The sequence below is a fragment of the Suricata suricatta genome, chromosome 10, assembly GCF_006229205.1.
Source record: "Suricata suricatta isolate VVHF042 chromosome 10, meerkat_22Aug2017_6uvM2_HiC, whole genome shotgun sequence".
NCBI lineage: Eukaryota > Metazoa > Chordata > Mammalia > Carnivora > Herpestidae > Suricata > Suricata suricatta.
In genome coordinates this window covers 97,117,389-97,128,082 of record NC_043709.1, presented here as the reverse complement: position 1 = coordinate 97,128,082, position 10,694 = coordinate 97,117,389, and the positions used below count along the sequence as shown (strand labels likewise).

At 37.9% G+C, this 10,694-nt stretch overlaps 2 pseudogenes; both read right to left on the bottom strand.

Annotated features, from left to right (window-relative positions):
• Positions 1-405: 405 nt before the first annotated feature.
• Positions 406-2,401, bottom strand: LOC115304138 (annotated as a pseudogene).
• A 3,513-nt stretch (positions 2,402-5,914) lies between these two features.
• Positions 5,915-6,547, bottom strand: LOC115304139 (annotated as a pseudogene).
• Between the last annotated feature and the right edge of the window lie 4,147 nt (positions 6,548-10,694).

Sequence of the window (10,694 nt, the reverse complement as noted above, 5' to 3'; positions counted from 1 at the left end):
TTAGCCTCATGCTTTTCCTCTCTGCTGCCTCAAGGCTCAGCTCAAATACCCTGACTCCGTGAAGTCTTCCACAGGCTCTCTGGGAAGAATGACTGGTTTTTCCCTCTGAGCTACTCCAGCTTTTTGCCTGCCTCTCCTTTACTGCATTTCTGTAACATAAACTAGTCTTGGAGGCCAGATACATCTTACTTGTCTATTTCCTGAACAAAATCCAGTGCAGACGTCTGCAGAACATGCACTCAACAACTGTTTGTGGAATAAACATACATAAGTTATAGTAAGACTTTAAATCCTGTAATCCCAAATCATTAGTCAGATACTAGTTCTTAAAGGACTCAAAAAAAAAAAAAAGACACACACACACTACTCCCCTCAAAACATGTCCTTTTTATAGTAGGCGGTTTTGTAAGTTTTTCTTTAAAGGGGTCTTTTAATAAACGGACAAAATATTCTGTCTTTAGAATAGTTATGTTCAACGAACTTGCGTATGCTTGGTATCTGCATCTGCCTAGGATCCCAAATTATTTATTTTAGAAACAGTAACATGGGGGGGCAGTTTATTGTAAAACACGAAGCAGGAATGATGTAAGCATGTGAGTTTCTGCTTTACATTCCTAGCTTTAGCACAAAATGACTGGATATCCTCATCAACCCCAAGCTTTTTTTTTTTTTTTTTAAAGGGAGGGAGCCACCATGAAGACAGTGACACATTAAAATCTCTTTCTCTTGATAATTTCTGGCTTCCAGCTGACTGGATGAGTTTCTTCTGTTGCTGTATCATCCTCTTTATACACTTTAATGGTTTTATCAGCTTCAGCTGTTAATAACCGACTTTCAGACTGATCAAAAGCACAAGCAAATATTCCTGATTCACTATCCAAAGAGCCAGGCTGCACAGCTGCATGAACTCTCTGGAAATTATAGCCAGTTCTCCAGTCCCAAAGATGCATCGTGCCATTGTCCGCTCCAGAAACAAGCACTCCATCAGAATTTACTGTCAGTGTGTTGATAACAGCCTTATGACCAGATAGATTTTGAATAAAACTTCCATCAGGGAATTTCCACTGTTTTATGTTATCTGGAGAGCCAGATGCAAATGTATAATGTTTTGAATGTAAAATCACAGCCCTAGCTGATTTTTTGTGATTAGTTAATGTGACTCTTGTTTTTCCAGCCGCCAAATCCCATAATCGTATTGTAGTATCATGGCTTCCAGTAATGATTTGTGGTTCTGCAGCTTGATACCTCACTGTAGCAACTGCGTTCGTATGTCCAGATAATGTGTGCACACTGGCTTTAGTTCTCACATCCCAAATCCGTGCAGTTGAGTCTCGACTACAGGTTACCAGCACATCAATCGTAGGGTGCAAATCCAACCCGTACACTGCACTCAGATGTCCGTGATAGTGCCTTATAACCTTGTTATATTCAAGATCCCAGCATTTGACTTGTTTGTCTTCTCCACAGGAGAACAGGTAAGGGCTTCGTGTGCTTACTATCACACCACGCACTGTACTAATGTGCCCGGTTAAGGACAGTTTTAGTTTGCCACTAGCCAAGTCCCAGATCTTTATAGTTCTGTCTGCAGATCCTGTTATGAACCACTGATTTCCAGGTTCTACAGCGATAGAGCGAACCCAGCCAAGATGTCCACTGATCACCCTGTACAGTTTCCATGGGGGGGTGCCCTGGGGTTTGGGCATTGTAGGGGCTTTTTTAGCCATCAGTGCAGAGTTCTTGGCATTGCCAGCCTCCATAACAGCTGAAGTCATCCCTGGGGTCTGTGAACAGTCAGTGGCCCCCGGATGTCGGTATTCACCTCCGGCAGGTGCATTACGATTCGCATCCACTCTGGTCTGAGAAGAAGGTAATGCCACAGCTAAGGACTGAGCAGCTGATTCACTTGGCATTCTTTGGATCTTAGTATCTGCTGTCAAAGCAACCCCAGGTCCTGGTGGATAAGGATGCGTACCTGTCACCAAATATTCAACTTCTTGTCCTTGATTGGCAGGATATTGTTTATGACCATATGAATCCGATGCATTCTGAGGACATTTCTCTTTAAGATTTTCTTTCGAAGTAGGCATATGCAACACAGGACCATACTCATTACGCAGCTTGATTGACATTTTCCGTTTGTGAGAGAAAAGATGGGAGTAGAGGTACTGGCCAGGTACAATTTCAGCTCAGCAAGGCTCTGAGAGCAGCGGGAAGCTCTCTTCATCCAAAGGCACAGGTTTTCCATTATCAGCTACAAACATGTCATGGGTTCTCTTCAATGACCTGAACACGAGTGTGTGCACGGAATGTTTCTGTACCTCCTCGACCATGATGCCGCTGTGTAACCCGCCGATCCAGCGGACAAGAAACGCTAGCCTGCAACACAGAAAACGCCGCCACAACTGGGAACAGGCCTTAATTTAATGAAGTCACAAGAAAATGCTAATCTCTTCTGGAAACAGCCTTGCAGATACACTCAGAAATAATACTTTATCAGCTATCTGAGAACTCCTCAGCCAGCCCAGTCAAGTTGACACATAAATTTAACTATCACAGTCTATTAATATGATCAATTCCATTGATGGTGTTTTGAATATATATTTCTATTTTTATTTTTTTAATTTAATATTTTTATTTTTTATTTTTGAGAGAGAGAGAGAGAGAGAGAGCAAGCAGGGAGAGAGGGGGGAGAGAGAGAATCTCAAGCAGGCTCTGCATTGTCAGCACAGAGCAGGAGGTGGGGCTTGAGCTCAGGAACTATGGGATCATAACCTGAGCTGAAGTCAGATGCTTAGCTGAGTGAGCCACCCAGGTGTCCTAATGATGTTTTGGCTATTAAACAACACTAACATTCCTAGGAAGAACCCCATTTGGTCTTGATGTATTGTTCTTTCAATATATATTGACTTTGATTTACTAAAATTATATTTAAATTTTTTACATCTGTGTTTATGAAGGTTATTGATCTGTAGTATTATTTTTATATAACAGCTTTATAAGGTTTTGGTATCAGGTTAATGCTGGCCTTGTAGAATGAGTTGGAAAGTATTCTCTCTTCCATTTTCTGGAAAAAATTATATATAACTGGTATTTTTTCCTGAACTGTTTGAATCACTAGTGAAGCCATCAGGGTCTAGCTGTTTCTTTGTGGGAAGGTTATTAATTAACCTTATCTTTAATTTCTTAAATGCAAAATTTTATTGTTTTTATTAAAATTTTTTAATGTTTATTTTTGAGAGAGAGAGAGAGAGAGAGAGAGAGCGAGCGAGCAGGGGAGGAGTAGAGAAAGGAAGACACAGAACTCCAAAAGGGCTTCAGCTCCGTGCTGTCAATAAGAGCCTGATGTGGGGGCTCAAACTCACAACTGTGAGATCATGACCTGAGCTGAAGTCAGATGCTTAACCAACTGAGCCACTCACATGCCCGTAAATGCAGCCTTTAAAATAGATATAAAACTTCAGGTTATTTGTTTCTTTTTCGGAGATAAGAATTCTACCATTGAAACCCCAATGCCTTGCCTTATTTGTTTCTTTTGGAGATCAGTGGGTATAGAAGACTCTGCTGTGGACTTGTCCCTGAGTTTCTCTGGCATATATGGATGGTTTGTAATCTGGTGATGAAGCGCACTCAGTGTGACTGAGAAAGGACCCTTGAGGAAGTGTCCAGAAGCTCCTGGGCCTCTTTGTATTTGCCTTCACTTCTCCAGTGGTGCTTTATCTTTTGTCTTCGTTAAAGCCTATGTGTGCATACTTTGTGGAGGCTCGTGGGTCCTTTCTGAATCTGCAATATGACCATGCACGTGTAACTTTCTCCCTATTTGTGACTTTTCTATTCTTTATTCTTTTTAAAAAAATCATAATCATACTCCATACAGAGGTTTTGTTTATTCTGTTTAGCTTTTCTGCACTTCTTGGTGTTCATTTCCTTTCATTCCTCCTTTAAAAACATCATTTCATTTTTTTCTTATCATGATACGTATACTCTGTAATTCCCATCCCTATTTCCCCCGTCCCTCCACCCCTCCCATCTGGCAACCATCAGTTTATTGTCTGTAGGTAAGAGTCAGTTTCTTAGTGTATGTATCTCTTTCTCTTTTTCCTTTGCTCATTTGTTTTGTTTCTTAAATTCCACATATGAGTGAGATCATATGGTTTTTCTCTGACCGACTTATTTCACTTAGCATTATACTCTCTAGCTCTATGCATATTGTTGCAAATGGCAAGATTTCATCTTTCTTATAGTTGAAAATGTTTATTATATATATTCATTCATTCTTCTTTATCCATTCATCTATTCATGGACATCTGGGCTGCTTCCATAGTTTGGCTATTGTAAATAATGCTGTTATAAACATAGAGGTGTACATAGCCCTTTGAATCAGTGTTTTTTGGGTAAATACTCTGTAGTGTGATTCCTGGATCATAGGGTCGTTCTATTTTTCTTTCCTTCCTTCCTTCCTTTTTTTTTTTTTTTTTTTAAAGAGAGAGACAGAGTGCGAACAGGAGAGGAGCAGAGAGGGAAGGAGAATCTGAAGCAGGCTCCAGGCTCTGAGCTGTCAGCACAGAGCCTGATGTGGGACTCTAACTTACAAGCCGTGAGATTGTGACCTGAGCTGAAGTCAGATGCTTAACCAACTGAGCCACCCAGGTGCTCCTATTTATTATTTTTGAGGAAACTCCATACTGTTTTCCACAGGGTCTACACCAATTTGTATTCCCACCAACAGTGCTAGAGGGTTCCTTTTCCTCCACATCCTTGCCAACACTTATTGTTTTGTGTGTGTGTGTGTGTGTGTGTGTGTGTGTTTAGCCATTCTGACAGATATGAGGTGATATCTCACTGTAGTTTGGATTTGCATTTCCCTGATGATGAGTGATGTTGACATCTTTTCATATGTCTGTTGGCCATCTATATATCTTCTTTGGAGAAATAATTCGCTTATGTTTTCTGCCCATTTTTATTGGATTATTTGTATTTTGAGTATTGAGTTGTATCAGTTCTTTGTATGTTTTGGATACTAACCTTTTATTGGATATGTCATTTGCAAATATCTTCTCCCATTCAGGAGGTTGGCTTCACTGTGCACTTTTTATTTTGATGTAGTCCCAATAGTTTTTATTTATTTATTTATTTATTTATTTATTTATTTATTTATTTATGGTTTTCCTTTTTATTTAATCATAGATAGGTGGGGTAAACATAAACCCAGCACAATAACTCCAGATCATTCTTCATATTGTATACACACCCAGACTGGTGAATGCAGTCTGAAAGAAATCGGCAGTCAGCAATGAAACAGGTACAACAGTTCCTTCCCTCACTCAAAAAAATTCAAAATTACACAAACTTAGAATCTCATCAGCACACATTCCCCTGTGACAGATGATTTGGACATAAATAATGGGTGCAAAGAAACTATATTTTGACACATGTATAACCTTTGTAAATGAAACAACAGAAGCAGCCATAATGATTAAGATACATTCAGTTACTGGTAACTAGTTGTGCCCTAATGGGCATTATCTATCAAAAGAGAAATCCATGCTGCAGAGAAAAGCTATATATACACACAAAATGAGAAAACAAACTGCAAGATCAGTGCATCCATGTTTAATATTGGAAAAATCACAGCCCTCCGAAAGTTCTCCACATTTGTTATAAAAGCCCCCTGCACTCAACGAAAATTAAAATGATCTTAAGAGGATAATACTTGTAAAGTTTACTTAAGTCTTTTCAGCCACAGAAACTGCAATGAAAATACACGTTCAGAGTAATTTTCAGAACAAAACCAAAAATAAAATCTGATGACCTCCATGCAACATATATCACTCTACATTCCTAAGGACTAGGATAAAACCCTCAGGTCAATTTTTAGTTTACAGGTGGTGAAAGGAGTTTTTGTTCCAGCAGGGGTTCAAATCTTCTGGATCTTTTCACCGACAGCTACTGGGTTTTCTTTTCTGATTTTCTCTGCAGCGTCAGCTTTGTCATACATGTATGATGTCGTACATCATACAATTGTATGAGCAATTGTGCATGTCTGAGTAACGGTGTACACCACAGTGAACATGGCCACACTGTCATTCAAACTCAGGAAGTCCTACTTTCTTCTTGCACATGAAACAGTGGTTCTTTTTCTGTTTTGGGTTTTCAAGAGACTTGCTTTCTTCTTCAGACAGCTGCTGGGTCATATCTGATACTGAAGTTTGCAGGTCTTCTGTTTTAGGTATTGCTTTGTCCACAGGTGTACTTGGGAAGATGATACAGATTCTGATAAAAGTGATTGATTTGATACAGGTCTTGGCTACACGGATCCAGATATGGACTCTAGTGGCGATGGTGCATCAGGCATGCTGCCGTTGTCGTGCTGGACTGGGGAAGACTCAGACAGACTACTGACAGAAGCTTCAGGTGGGCTGATTTTACCATTACTATTATTCTATCTTTGAAGATGTTCTTTATAGCATACTGAATACATGCCATTTGTACACAGGTTTCCATAAAGTCTGCAGCCAGTAGATCAAAGCTGATTAGTTTCTTGAGCCATGTTTCTCTGTTGCATCCACGAAACCTGCACAATTTTCTGTTTCCTCAACAGTTTATTTTTGCTTTTATTTCCCTTGCCTCAGGAGACAGAGCTAGAAAAATGTTGCTATGGCAACAGAGATTACTGCCTGTACTCTCTTTAAGGATTTTTAGGTTTCAGGTCTCACATTTAGGTGTTTAATCCATTTTGAGGTGTGTGTGTGTGTGTGTGTGTGTGTGTGTGTGTATGGGAAAAGAAAGTAGTCCAGTTTCATTCTTTTGCATGTGGCTGTCCAGTTTTCCAAAAACCATTTGTTGAAGAGACTGTCTTTTCCCCATTGGATACTCATTCCTTCTTTGTCAAGGACTTATTGACCATATAATTGTGGGCTTATTTCTAGGTTTTCTCTTCTATCCTATTAATATATGTGTCTATTTTTATGCTGGTACCATGCTGTTTTAGTTACTACTGCTTTGTAATATAACTTGAAATCTGGAATTGTGATATCTACAGTTTTGTTTTTCTTTTTCACCATTGAATATAATATTGGCAGTGAGTTCTTCATATAAGGCCTTTATTATCTTGAGGTATGTTCCCTCTTTACCCTCTTTTGTAGAGGGCTTTTAAAATCATGAGTAGATGTTATATTTTGTCAAATGCTTTTTCTGCATCTACTGAAATGATCATATGGGTTTTATCCTTTGTCTTATCGATGTGACATATCATATTAATATTTTTACAAATATAGAACCACCCTCGAATCTTGGGAATAAATCCCACTTGATTGTGGTGTATGATTTTTTAAATGTATTGTTGGATTTTGTTTGCTAATATTTTGTTGAGGATTTTTAGATCTATATTCATAAGAAATATTGACCGGTAGTTCTTTTTTTAATGTGTGGTATCTTTATTTGATTTTTGTTTCAGGATGATATGAGCCTCATAGAATGAATTTGGAAGTTTTCCTTCCTTTTATATATTTTTTTGGGTAGTTTGAGAAGAATAAGTATTAACTGTTCTTTAATGTTTGGGCTGTGAAGCCCTCTAGTCCTAGACTTTTGTTTTTTTGGGAGTTTCTGATTACCAATTCAATTTCATTGTTGGTGATTGGTCTGTTCAAACTTTCTATTTCTTCCTCCTGTAGTTTTGGTAGGTTATATGTTTCTAGGAAGTGTCTTTAATTTTCTTTAGGTGTTTTCTGATGAGCAAGCCTCTTAATTTTATTTTAACCAAATTTATCAATCTTTTCTTTCTTTTTGTACTCCACTAAGAAATCTTTCCCTACCCCCATGTTTAATAGCTATTCACCTACTGTTTCTACTAGGCATTTTAAGGCTTAAGTTTGAGAGGTGGTTTACTAAATCCATCTGGAGATGGTAGCTGTTTATTATGTGAGGTAGGAATCCAATATAATTTTTTTCCATTTTGGTGTTGAGTTTCCATCTCCATCTATGTAATTGATCTTAGTTTCATTGCTTTTTTGACATGCTTCCTTTGTCATACCCTAACTCCACATATGCCTTTGTCTGTTTAAAAATTTTTTATTACATCTGTCATAGTTCAAGCTGCTATAATAAAATACTGGATGGCTTAAACAACAATACACATTTATTTCTCGCAGTTCTGGATGCTGGAAGTCCAAGATCAAGGTTCTGGCAGATTTGGTGTCTGGTGGCATTTTCTTCCTGGTTTGCAGATGGCTACCTCCTTCCTATATCTTTACATGGGGTGGGGTGGGGAAAGAGAGAGAGAGAGAGAGAGAGAGAGACTGATCAAGATCTCTAGTTTCATTTTAATGTCACTAACCCCATCATAGTGCTTCACCTTCATGAACTAATCTGAACTAATCTAAATGTAATTATTTCCCAAAGGCCCCACTTCCAAATACCATCATACTGGGAAATAAGGCTTCAATGTATGAATTTGGAGTGTGGGACACAACCATTCTATTGGTTAAACTATACTATTGCCAGAACCATGCTGCCTTATTAATATTAAACTTCACAATAAGGCTTGATATTTAATAGAAAGGTCCCCTGTCCCTGATACTGTTTCTTTTCTTTTTTAAAAAATGTTTATTTTTGAGAGAGAGAGAGCACACATGAGTAGGGGAGGGAGGGGAAAAGAGAGAGGGGGACAGAAGTTCCAAAGTGGGTTCCATGATGATAGTAGAGAGCCCAATGTAGGGCTCAAATTCATGAACCATAAGATCATGACCTGAGCCAAAGTTGGATGCTCAACCCACTGAGCCACCCAGGACCCTGACCCCATTTCTGAAAAAAGCTTTTACTCTTGTTGGTTCTTTGCTCTCCCATATATATTTGGAATGAGCAAGTCAGATTACATGAAAAACCATGATGGGGTTTTGATTGGAACTGCACTGTGTGTATACATTATGCACTAGTTAAAAGGGAATAAAGTACAAATTATTGTTGTTATTGGCATGATTTCTCTCCCCATTTACTTAAGTCTTCTTAAATAACATCTTTTTCTGAGAGAGAGAGAGAGAAGAGGAGGGATAAAGAATGACCAGGGGAGGGACAAAGGGAGACGGAGAGAGAGAATCTTAAGCAAGCTCCATCTTGGGCATGGAGCCCTCTGAGGGGATTAATCTCATGACTGTGAGATCATGACCTGAGCTGAAATCAAGAGTCAGAGGCCTAACCAACTAAGCCACCCAGTTGCCCTGGTATTTTGTGTTTTTCAAGGAAGTTCCCATTCATCTAAGTTAAAAGTATAAAGTTGATTTATAATATTCCCTTATTATCATTTTAATGACTGTAAGAATCTGTAGTACTATTTCCTATTTTATTCCTCATATTGATACTTTGTGTCTTCTCTTTCCCCTCTATTTTGTGTGTGGCTACATGTTTATGAATTATCTTATTATTTTCAAATAGCAAATTTTTGGTTTCATTTATTTTCCCGATTATTTTGGGTCTATTTTGTATTTTACTGATATTTACTCTATTTTTTTTTACTTCTTCTTTTCTTGAGTTTAATTTGCTGTGCCTTTCCTAGTTTATTAAGGTGGAAGCTTTGATTTGAGAACATTATTATTTTATAATTTAAATATTTAGTGCTATAAATATCTAGTCACTGTTTTGGCTGCTACAACATATGTTGATATGTTGTGCTTTTGTATCATTCACTATAAAACCTTTTGTAATATTTCTTATAATTTTTATTTGATCCATGAATTATTTAAGAGTTATTGTTAACTTCCATATATTTCTAAGCTTTTAAATATCTCTTTTCCAGCGTTATAGAGATATAATTGACACATAACATTTTAAGCTTAAACATACAATGTGAGATTTGATATACTTGTATATGTTGAAATTATTACCACAGTAATGTTAGATAACACCTCTATCACCTCACTAATTACCATTTTCTTTATAATGGTGGGAGCATTTAAGATCTACTCTCTTAGCAACTTTCAAGTATATAATACCATATTGTTATCTATAATCACCACGCTGTACACTAGATCCCAAGAAATCAGTCATCTTATAACTGGAAGTTTGTAGCCTCTGATTAACATCAAGCCGTTCCTCCCACCCACCACTGGCAATCACCATTCTAGTCTCATTTCTAGGAGTTTGGCTTTTATAGATTCCACATACAAGTGAGATCATACAGTATTTTTCTTTCTCTGTTGAACTTATTTCAGCAGTGTAATGTCTTCAGGGGTCATTTCTGTTGCCCCAAATGGCAGGATTTCCTTCTTTCTCATGACTGAATAGTATTACTGTGTGTGTGTGTGTGTGTGTGTGTGTGTGTGTGTGTGTGTGTCCTATCATCTCTGTCCATTCATTCATCAATGGACACTTAGGTTATTTTCATGTCTTGACTATTTTGAATAATACTGCAATGAACATGGGAGCACAGATAACTCCTTGAGATCATGTTTTCATTTTCTTTAGATAAATACCCAGAAGTGGGATTGTTAGCTTATATGGTAGTTCTATTTTTAATTTTTTGAGAAATCTCCATGTTGTTTTCCATATTGGCTGTACCAATTTATATTCCTTTCAACACAAGGGTTACATTTCCGTTTCCACACCAACACTCATTAGTCTTTTTTTTTTCTTTTTAAAGTAATCTCTATGCCCAAAGTGGGGTTCAAACTCATGACCCTGAGATCAAGAGGCACATGCGCTAC